The following is an 11,869-nucleotide window of genomic DNA, read 5'->3' as shown; positions in this document are numbered from 1 at the left end:
AGCATATAGTTTTATACAGACTTGCGATGAAGCTGTATTTACAAGAAAGTGAGTGGGAGCACTACAACATTTCTGATAAGTATATGTAAATGACATATTGTTGATCGGAAATAATGTAGAATTATTCTGCAAAGCATAAAGGAGTATTTGAAAGGAGTTTTTCAAAGAAAGACCTCGGTGAAGCTGCTTACATATTGAGCATCAAGATCTATAGAGATAGATCAAGACGCTTGATAAGTTTTTTCAATGAGTACATACCTTGACAAGATTTTGAAGTAGTTCAAAATGGAACAGTCAAAGAAAGAGTTCTTGCCTGTGTTACAAGGTGTGAAATTGAGTAAGACTCAAAGCCTGACCACGGCAGAAGATAGAAAGAGAATGAAAGTCATTCCCTATGCCTCAGCCATAGATTCTATAAAGTATGCCATGCTGTGTACCAGATCTATTGTATACCCTACACTGTGTTAAGCGAGGGAGTACAATAGTGATCTAGGAAGTAGATCACTGGACAACGGTCAAAATTATCCTTAGTGAAATAAGGATATGTTTCTCGATTATGGACGTAACAAAAAGGTTCATCGTAAAGGGTTACGTCGATACAAATTTTTGACACCGATCTGGATGACTCTAAGTCTCGATCTAGATACATATTGAAAGTGGGAGCAATTAGGTAGAGTAGCTCCATGCAGAGCATTGTTGACATAGATATTTGCAAAATACTTACGAATCTGAATATAACAGACCCATTGACTAAAATTATCTCACAAGCAAAACATGATCACACCTTAGTACTCTTTGGTTGTTAATCACATAGCGATGTGAACTAGATTACTGACTCTAGTAAACCCTTTGGGTGTTGGTCACATATCGATGTGAACTATGGGTGTTAACCACATAAAGATGTGAACTATTGATGTTAGATCACATGGCGATGTGAACTAGATTATTGACTCTAGTGCAAGTGGGAGACTGAAGGAAATATGCCCTAGAGGCAATAATAAAGTTATTATTTATTTCCTTATTTCATGATAAATGTTTATTATTCATCCTAGAATTGTATTAACCGGAAACATAATACATGTGTGAATACATAGACAAACAGAGTGTCACTAGTATGCCTCTACTTGACTAGCTCGTTAATCAAAGATGGTTATGTTTCCTAACCATAGACAAAGAGTTGTTATTTGATTAACGGGATCACATCATTAGGAGAATGATGTGATTGACTTGACCCATTCCGTTAGCTTAGCACTCGATCGTTTAGTATGTTGCTATTGCTTTCTTCATGACTTATACATGTTCCTATGACTATGAGATTATGCAACTCCCGTTTACCGGAGGAACACTTTGTGTGCTACCAAACGTCACAACGTAACTGGGTGATTATAAAGGAGCTCTACAGGTGTCTCCAAAGGTACATGTTGGGTTGGCGTATTTCGAGATTAGGATTTGTCACTCCGATTGTCGGAGAGGTATCTCTGGGCCCTCTCGGTAATGCACATCATATAAGCCTTGTAAGCATTGCAACTAATGAGTTAGTTGCGAGATGATGCATTACGGAACGAGTAAAGAGACTTGCCGGTAACGAGATTGAACTAGGTATTGAGATACCGACGATCGAATCTCGGGCAAGTAACATACCGATGACAAAGGGAACAACGTATGTTGTTATGCAGTCTGACCGATAAAGATCTTCGTAGAATATGTAGGAGCCAATATGAGCATCCAGGTTCCGCTATTGGTTATTGACCGGAGACGTGTCTCGGTCATGTCTACATTGTTCTCGAACCCGTAGCGTCCGCACGCTTAAAGTTACGATGACAATTTCATTATGAGTTTATATATTTTGATGTACCGAATGTTGTTCGGAGTCTCGGATTTGATCACGGACACGATGAGGAGTCTCGAAATGGTCGAGACATAAAGATCGATATATTGGACGGCTATATTCGGACACCGGAAGTGTTCCGGAGAAGTTTCGGATAAAACCGGAGTACCGGGGGTTACCGGAACCCCTCCGGGGGTTAATGGGCCTCATGGGCCCAAAGTGGAGAAGAGGAGGGGCGGCCAGGGCAGGCCGCGCCCCCCCTCTAGTCCGAATTGGACAAGGAGGGGGGGGGGGCGCCCCCCTTTCCTTCCTCTCCTTTCTCCCTTCCTTCCCCCTCTCCTACTTGGACAAGGAAAAGGAGTAGGACTCCTCCCTGGCGCGCCTCCTCCTGGCCGGCCGCCCCTCCCCCTTGCTCCTTTATATACGGGGGCAAGGGGGCACCTCTAGACACACAAGTTGATCTTCGTGATCGTTCTCTTAGCCGTGTGCGGTGCCCCCCTCCACCATAATCCTCGATAATATTGTAGCGGTGCTTAGGCGAAGCCCTGCGACGGTAGAACATCAAGATCGTCACCACGCCGTCGTGCTGACGGAACTCTTCCCCGACACTTTGCTGGATCGGAGTCCGGGGATCGTCATCGAGCTGAACGTGTGCTAGAACTCGGAGGTGCCGTAGTTTCGGTACTTGATCGGTCGGGCCGTGAAGACGTACGACTACATCAACCGCGTTGTCATAACGCTTCCGCTGTCGGTCTACGAGGGTACGAAGACAACACTCTCCCCTGTCGTTGCTATGCATCACCATGATCTTGCGTGTGCGTAGGAATTTTTTTGAAATTACTACGTTCCCCAACATATAACAGTACCAACCCAGTATAAATGCTTTGTACAAACTGCCTTGGTTGCTGTGCAGACCAACTCCAAATAAGTTTGAAATCTTACACCATCTATTTGTTTGTTCGTTACTCTAGATACAAATTCTGATGGAAAATATTGATTGAACAATAAATTCTGATGCAAATAAGTTTGTGAGAGGTGACAAAAGACCACCTTTTTTCTTGTGGAGAAACATTTTTAGAGAAAATTTGTATTTCATTCTGCTGGCAGTAACATATATTTTATGAATGAAGGTTGTCACTCAGAAGCTAGCTTGCATACATTTTTCCTTTTGTATATGAAAGATGCATAAAACCATTGGTCTCCAATTTCATCACGAATTTATTGAAACACATTTTTAGCTTACAACAACATCATTCCAGGTTGAGTTTCCAGCTGCATAATTGGCATCATTGGATTTCGTACCCCCAGGTATGAGAAGGCATAGATAGATAGTTCATTTTCCTCTTTGTTGCTAAGAAATCGCCTCGGTCATGGAATTACATAATTGCGTTTGATAACTAGAGCCACAGGCCACAACTGGTCTTCTTACATGTAGTCTTCGATCGTAGGCAGGAAAAGAAAATCCAATGCTGTGTTTTAGTGGTTCTGTGGTCATTGGGGAGCCAGTTCTGTCGATTGCCACTTGTGCGTGCGACAAGGGGTGTCGCACCCTTGTCGCACGACAAGGGGTGTCTGAAGAATGTGTGGACACTGTCGGTTACCCAGTAGATGGGGCAGAAAAGTCTTCTTCTGTTGTTGTTATCCACTTCTTTGCAAACTGCCTTCCTGGCTATGCACTTGCCATCGAATGGAACCCCGTGCCGTGTTGTTGCAACCAGTCTTGTTGAATGCCACTTGTGCGTGCGCCACGAGGGACGCCACGTTGAGATTCCAGTAAGGCTGACATTGCCATGTCTAGAAGATGTGTGTACACTGTTAGTTACCCAATAGACGGGGCGGAGAGGTCTTCTGTTTCAATTCCAGCAATGCTGACATGGTCCTGAAGCTGAGACTGAAGCTGCTATTTGTTGTACTGCTTGTCCACTCTTTGTACTAGTGGCAAGTAGCAGCCCCTGCACCTTCTGCCTTCTGTGCACTTGTCATTAGAGAAACAGACATGGAGTAATTTCAGTTAAGTTTTATAATTTATTTAGTATACTTCTAGATGCAAATTTGGATCGAAATAGATGTCTGAATCTCTCGGCCGATATGATTCCCTGCAACGGGAAAGGTAAGAAAAGGACCGCCTTTGTTTCTTTGCTGGATACAGAAGCTCCCAAATTTCATCACTTTGTTCATTGAAATACAGTTTTAGTTTACAGCAACATCTCTCTGGGTTGACCAATCTCTCATGAACAAAGTTGTGCATGCCAAAGAAACTGGCTAGGTAACAGAAACTAGACACATATTTGCACTGTTTGCATAGCCTGCCATACTCCAGAAATTTTGATCTGACATATTGTCCTATAATATGCTGGGACTGATACGGACTCTGTTCCAACATAACCTCTTTAAGTTTGACACTGTTCACACAAATTCTGATATTTTGGAACGGAGGGAGTAAAAGTTATAGTTGTAACAGTGCCAAACCAGTATAAATGCTTTGTACAAACTGACTTGCTTGCAGTGTAGGGCAACTTTAAATAAGTTTGAAATCTTACATCCATCTATTTGTTTGTTCATTACTCTCGATACAAATTTTAAGGGAAAATATTTCTTGAACAATAACCTCTCTATACAAATAAGTATGTGAGAGGTGACAAAAGAACACCTTTTTCTTGTTGAGAAACATTTTCAGAGAATTTTTTTTATTTCATTCTGCTAGCAGTAACATACATTTCATGGATGAACATTGTCACTGAGAAGCATGGGAAATGCATGTAAATATATTGCACAGCAAATTCAGTTTTTGTTTAATAACGAGTCTAGAGAGCCTTTGTCTAATGTAGATGCTCGAGAAGTAGAGGAGGAGGAACATAGTAGTGAAGTGAAGACTAGCTATCAAAGTCCCTAGCAAGCAGAAACTTGGCACTGGAAACTCTTGAGAAGTAGATCTACATCAGGAACTGAAATTCTTCCAACTCTGAACAACAATGCAATGCAGGAGAAGAAATTAACTTATACTCCCTCCGTTCCAAAATAGATGACTCAACTTTGTACTAACTTTAGTACAAAGTTAGTACAAAGTTGGGTCATCAATTTTGGAACGGAAGGAGTACATAATTAGTGAAACCCAGAAAATATCCTCGATGTCCATAGGCAGTTATATCGGCCAAATTAAGACGCAGAAAGGGGCATTTTAACTGAACTGAAGGTATAGCATAGAGAGAAGGGGGATGTCTCCTACCTGCGCTGGGCCTCACACGCGGCAGTGATGTAGTTCTCCTCCAGCGGCACATATGTAGTTCTCCTCCATCTACCTGAAGGGGGATTTTAACTGAAATGCAGTTTTAGTTTTTGTTTGTTCATTACTCTCGATACAAATTCTAATGGAAAATATTGCTTAAACAATAAAACTCTCCATACAAATAAGTTTTTGAGAGGTAACAAAAGAATTCCTTTTTCTTGTTGAGAAACATTCTCAGATAATTTCTTTTATTTCATTCTGCTAGCAGTAACATGATGAACATTGTCACTATGAAGCAACCTTACATAGTTTTTTTTTTTTTTTTTGCGGATAATTGGCATTGTTGCAGAGTCCCTCATATTCTCCCCTTCAGGATTGCGCACCTCCAGGTGCACGAAGACATAGATAGATAGTTCTTTTTCCTCTTTGGCGCTAAGAAATCGTCGCGGTCATGGAATCAAATAATGCATTCAAGAAAAGAGCACAGCTGATCTTCTTACATGTTGTCTTTGATCTTCTTACATGTCATCTTCGGTCGTAGGCAGGAAAAAGAAAAGTCCAACTCTGATTTAATGGAACCCCGTGCCATGTTGTAGTGGCTGCATAGACTTGATGCAACCCAGTCCTGTCGAATGCCACTTGTGCGCGTGCGACGAGGGGCGCCGTGTGGAAATTGCAGTAACACTGACGTTAAGCATGACTGAAGACTGTGTAGACCCTGTCTGTTACCCAGTAGATGGGGCAGAAGAGTCTTGTGTTCCAACTCCAGCAATGCTGATATGGTCCTGAAGCTGAGACTGAAGCTGCTACCCTTGTTGTCCACTGCTTTGTACTATTGAAAAGTTGTAGCCCCTGTCAGAATCTGCCTTCCTGGTAGTGCACATGTCACTAGAGGAATAAATAGAGTAGCTTCATTTTAAGTTTGGAATATAGAAATGTTTATCTATTTACATATTATTACTCCTAGATGCAAATTCCGATCAAAATAAATGTTTGAACCAGTCCTTGGAAGGATTGTCTTTTCTTTTCTGTCATGGGAGAGATGAGAAAATACATTTGTAGAAGCAAATATGTTTGCAGACAAAAAAGGAACTTTGCATTATTGGATGAACATACAATCAACATCAGTGAGAATCTAACTTACATTCCGATTTTTATGTGACAGAATGTATTTCACCGAATGCACTCTTTAGTTTACAGCAGCATATGGCCATGAAGTTCACCATGGCTGCTGAGTAGTGACTACTAGATACTTATAGATTGCGAAGTACTGATTACAGCTTATATATACATTCAAGCAGAGGCACGGAAAATGCATGTAAATATATTGCACAACAAATTCAGTTTTTGTTTAATAACCAGTTTAGAGAGCCTTTGGCTAATGTAGATGCTCGAGAAGTAGAGGAGGAACATAGCAGTGAAGTGAAGACTAGGTATCAAAGTCCCTAGCATAGCAAGCAGAAACTTGGCACTGGAAACTCTTGAGCAGTAGATCTACATCAGGAATTGAAATTCTTGCAACTATGAACAGCAATGCAGGAGAATAAATTAACTTATAAATAATTAGTGAAACCCAGAAAATATCCTCAGCAGCAGATGTCCATATGCAGTTATATCGGCCAAATTAAGACGCAGAAAGGGGGATTTAAACTGAATTGAAGGTACAGCATAGAGAGAAGGGGGATGTCGCCTACCTGTGCTGGGCCTCACGCGCGGCCGCGATGAAGTTCTCCTCCATCTACCTGAAGGGGGATTTTAACTGAAATGCAGTTTTAGTTTTTGTTTGCTCATCACTCTCGATACAAACTAAAAAAAAAAAAAAGGGCAACCTGGTGCATGTAGCTCCCGCTTGCGCAGGGTCCAGGGAAGGGTCCGACCACTTTGGGTCTATAGTACGCAGCCTTTCCCTACATTTCTGTAAGAGGCTGTTTCCAGGACTTGAACCCATGACCTCATGGTCACAAGGCAGTAGCTTTACCACTGCGCCAAGGCTCCCCTTCACTCTCGATACAAACTCTAATGGAAAATATTGCTTGAACAATAACCTCTCTATACAAATAAGTTTGTGAGAGGTGACAAAAGAACGCCTTTTTCTTGTTGAGAAATATTTTCAGAGAATTTCTTTTCTTTCATTCTGCTAGCAGTAACATACATTTTATGGATGAACATTGTCACTGAGAAGCTAGCTTACATACGTTTTTTAATGGAACCCCCTGCTGGGTTGTAGTGGATGCATGGACTTGGCGCAATCCAGTCCTGTCAAATGGTACTTGTGTGTGCGACAAGGGGTGCCGTCGCAGAATGAAAGTTCTAATAACACTGACGTTGCAATGTCTGAAGAATGTGTGGACACTGTCAGTTACCTAGTAGACGGGGAAGAAAAATCTTGTGTTCCAGCTCCAGCAATGCTGAATATGGTGGTCCTGTGAAATGTTAGCCTAAGACTGAAGCTACTTGCAAGTGGCAGTCCTTGTCACAAACTGCCTTCCCGGTTCTGCACTTGTTATTATTCCGGAACAACAGAGTAATTTCAGTGAAGTTCAACTTATATGACTTTTTTTCTTGTTTACTCTTATATACAAATTTCGGTCGAAATACATGTCAGAACCACTTGGCCGGTTCCTCGGAAGGAAGGATTTCCCCCCTGTGATGGGCAGGTGATAAAAAAGGGCACCTCTATTCCTTATTGTAGAAACAAATACTCCCTCCGTCCAGAATTACTCGTCGGAGAAATAGATAAAAGTAGATGTATCTAAAACTAAAATACATCTAGATACATCCATTCCTCCGACAAGTATTTTCGGACGGAGGGAGTATTTGTTTAGGCAACTTTCTGTTCCTTTTTCTCAGGAAAACAGAGGAACTTTGCATTATGGATGAACATTCCATCAACATCACTGAGAAGCTAACTTTCTGATTCAGATGCGACAAATAAGACCCCCAAAAGAATCGATTACAGAGGAGAGTTAAGCTCCCTGATTTCATCGCCAATTCATCGAATGCAGTCATTAATTTACAACAACATAATTCCAGATTGGGTTTCCAGAAGCATATGACCATGCTCTCATGAACAGAGTTCAGCATACGTGCTGAATAATGAGGAATAGATACTTGTATTTCCCACTAATGATTACAGCTTATTACATACGGAGTAGATTACAAGTGCTAGTGGGAGCACACAAACTGAAAAGCTTGAAAGAGGGATCTGTGAAGAAACGGTACCTACTCCTGAACAATCTGTCGCATACGTGTGTGTATGCAGACATGATGAAGAAAGTAGCTACTCCACTAACTGATGAGCGGAATACTCATTTCACACAGCATAATGTGCGTGCATTGGCATTGTTACAGATCCTCTCATGTTTTCCCCTTCAGGGTCCGCCGACTCAGGAATCATCGCAGTCATGGAGATGCACACCTGCCTTTAAGAATTTGACTGTGCAGCTGACCTTCTTACATCTATGTCATCTTTGATAGAAGACAGGAAAAACTCATAGAGCGATAACAATGAGACACTGGAGCTTGCATTGCAGTGCAGAATCTGGTAATAATTGCAAATTGAGCCATTCCGTCAAGGGAGTGAATGGATCTTTTTCCGGTCAAAAAAAAGGTGAATAAATATGTATCTTTTCAAAAGCTACTTATTGTAGTAGTCTACTTGTTTCCATGATCGACCCTACATGTTCTGTTCTATGGAGTCAGGCAATGATACACATGAACATGCAGAAAGATCATGTTAGATTTACTTGACGGACTCGTAATAAATTCACACTAGTACAAGCTACAAAACAGTGAATGCTGACCTCAGGAGTGATGATGATCACCTAATCCTTTCGACAAGTCCTTTATGGCTTAGTACAACTGTAACATTTCTTATGTGGTTAATCTTCATTACATCTTCGCTGCATTCATCCGAATCTCTCTTCCGCCGGAGCTTCTCTATCAACTTTTCTGACGTGTCTTGCAGAACTAATTTCTCAAGGGCTGCAAGGTGTTCGATGCCATCAGGAAGAAACTTCAGCTCAGGATAGTCTCTGAAAAAGAGCTCGACGAGGTTTTGCATCGCTCCCTCCTCTATTCGAACTTGGTTCAGATGTGATGCGTACCCTATCAGTAGATGCCTAAGTTTCGGAAATGACCCTGCATAAAAATCCAACCTCTTCCCTTCGAAAGCCTTCAGTAGGTACAGAAAGCGTAGACCACGTAACACAAATAGACAGGAAAGGGTTTTCTCATCAATATTGGAGAATTCTAGGTGCAACCGAGTGAGGCTATTAAGGTATGACCAAGAAGAGAAAAGTTGAGGCATCGTTGTTTTTTCTAGCTGCCCTCCTAAAGTAAGCATAGACAGGGTTGGAGGTAAATGTAAACCTTCCAGCCGCAACACCTCATCCTCAGCAACAGCAATGCCGAGATGAACAAGATGGCTCATTTTGGTGATAGCATTTCTCAAGTCAGCAGAGTGTTCGCTTCTTATGTCGCAAACATCGCATGTCCTTAGATCTTTCAAGGCTGCAACTTCACGCAGAAATTCTGGAGTGGATTTAATGGATTGAAGAGCCCGCAATCCTGCCAAGTGTTGCATCCCATTAGGCACCTTCACTCCGCCAATAGTTAAAGTTTCTGATGTGGCGGGAGTGCACGCATACAGGTACCTCAACTTCTGAAGCTTTACAATATTCTTTGGCAAGTACGTCAGTTTAGACTCAAGAGCATCCAAGACTTCCAAATTTTGTAACCTCCCCACCGCTTCAGGCAGGCTTTCCACCTCGGTATTTCTAAGGCCCAAATAACGCAGATTAAACAAGTCAAATACTTCATTGGGCAGCATTTTGATATTAGTACCTTCCAGATCCAACGCCGACAGCAAATTTGAAGTTTTTAGGATAGGCTTCAGAAAATCAACATTGATATACTTCTCAAATACACATAGCACACGAAGCTGCGTTGCACCAGATAGGCTCAGTTGTTCAATGCTTCTCCCCAGGACTGATATGCGACGTGCACCCTCTACAGAGAATGCCCCAGTACCACCAGAGCCATTATATACTTTACCAAAGCATTCCTCCTTGGCTTTGTTGAGGGCAAGAAGGCGTATGACATCATGCATCTGGCAGGATTTCAGTCTTCCTGTATGATTCCTCTCCACTACCCGTAACAAGCTTCGGTTCACAAGCTCAACCAAGTATCCCTCTGCCAGTTCCTCCAATGTTTTTCTCTCATCTTTTTCTGTGATAAACCCCGCCGTGATCCATTGCCTCATTGTCTTCCTCCTCTTTAATACATAATCTTCTGGTGACAATGCACACTGTAGGAAACAATTCTTCAAATCAGACGGAAGGTCCTCCAAGCTGACCTTTAGGATCAAATAAGCATCAGGGATCACATCTTTAACAAATTGCGAATCCAAACACTTGTATACATCCTCCCATTCAGCGGAATTTTGGGGTTTGCAGGAGAGTAGGCGGCCAATGCATGCAATAGCAATAGTCAAGCCTTGACACTTTGCTACGAACTTCCGAGCCAATTCCTGCAGCTCCAACGGACACTTTTTGTCATCAGCATTCCAAAATGCCCCTTTGCAGAACAACACCCAGGAGTGATGTGCTTGTAGTGGTTCCAAGTGAATTGCATATGCAGACTCCCTAGTTGCCAACACCGTCTGCTTTCTTGATGTCATAACAACTCGGCCGGTACTGTTAGATGTTGGGAAGACATCCCTTATCTCCAACCACAAGCGCTCAGCCCAAACATCATCCAGGACCAAGATGTACCTTTTACCTTGAAGGCAGTTCTGGATGGACCTTGCTACACCTCTCATCTCAGTGTTGGCGACGTCGACTGTGATGCCGAACTGGGCGGCGATCTTCTTCAGCACATCCTCGGTACGGTAACTCTCCGACACAGTTACCCATGCCGCAGCGTCGAAATCCTCTTTCAAAGTGTTGTACACATGATCAACAAGAGTGGTTTTACCAACACCAGGCATCCCCCACACCAGGGTGACTTTGCTGCTGCTCTGCTCCAGATCATCACCACCGCCGCCGGTCAGCCATTGTATCAGCCTCTCCTTGTTCTCTTCGATCCCCACAAGGTCCTCATCCCTGGTGAAGTGCAAAGTTTGACCTTCTCTCGTCGATCTGGGAGCAGAAGCAGATCTTCCCGTGACGGCGTAATCCCTCTTCCTCCGATTGGCATCCTTCAGCTGGGCTTCGATTTCTTGAAGCATGGCCGACAGACGGTGCCAGGTCTTGATATGCTTGAGCCTCTTCTTCATCTTGCCAGCGAACCCTCCATGCTTGCAATCCTCTAGCTTGTAGGTGAACTCGTCGACGACGTCCTCAATTCGGAAGGCGAGGCCCCTGATCTCGCCGACGAAGATGGCGGTGGTCTTGTCGGTGTCCTTGAACCGCTCTGCCCCGGAGGTACGCTTGCATGCTCTCCAGCTCCACCTTGGACTGGCGGATCTTGCCGAAGAGACCCCTCAAGGCCGCAACTTCCTTGCACAGCAGCGCCCCGCCGTAGGTCGCCGCCTCTTTCGCCAGCGCTCCGCCAATCTTGACCACCAGCTGCCCGACAACAGCCTACGCCATGGTTCTTGGGGTTTTCTTTTTCTCGTCCGAGATGATTGATGGTTGTTGAGGCTTTGAGATGATTCTCTTTCAACAGTCTACGCCATGGTCGTTGAGGCTTTAAGCCATTTTGTATTTTGAGCTCACGAGCCCCAAGTGTACGTTTTTTAAACGTACGCTCAACAGCCTACGCCATGGCGGGCCAGATATCAACAGATACCGATACACAAGTTGCACTTATAT

The 11,869-nt window shown here is 43.2% G+C and overlaps 1 pseudogene; it reads right to left on the bottom strand.

Annotated features, from left to right (window-relative positions):
- Positions 1-8,730: 8,730 nt before the first annotated feature.
- Positions 8,731-11,647, bottom strand: LOC119299822 (annotated as a pseudogene).
- Between the last annotated feature and the right edge of the window lie 222 nt (positions 11,648-11,869).

Source organism: Triticum dicoccoides, chromosome 1A, assembly GCF_002162155.2.
Source record: "Triticum dicoccoides isolate Atlit2015 ecotype Zavitan chromosome 1A, WEW_v2.0, whole genome shotgun sequence".
NCBI lineage: Eukaryota > Viridiplantae > Streptophyta > Magnoliopsida > Poales > Poaceae > Triticum > Triticum dicoccoides.
The sequence above is the reverse complement of the archived record's forward strand: the minus strand, read 5'-3'. Positions and strand labels throughout refer to the sequence as shown.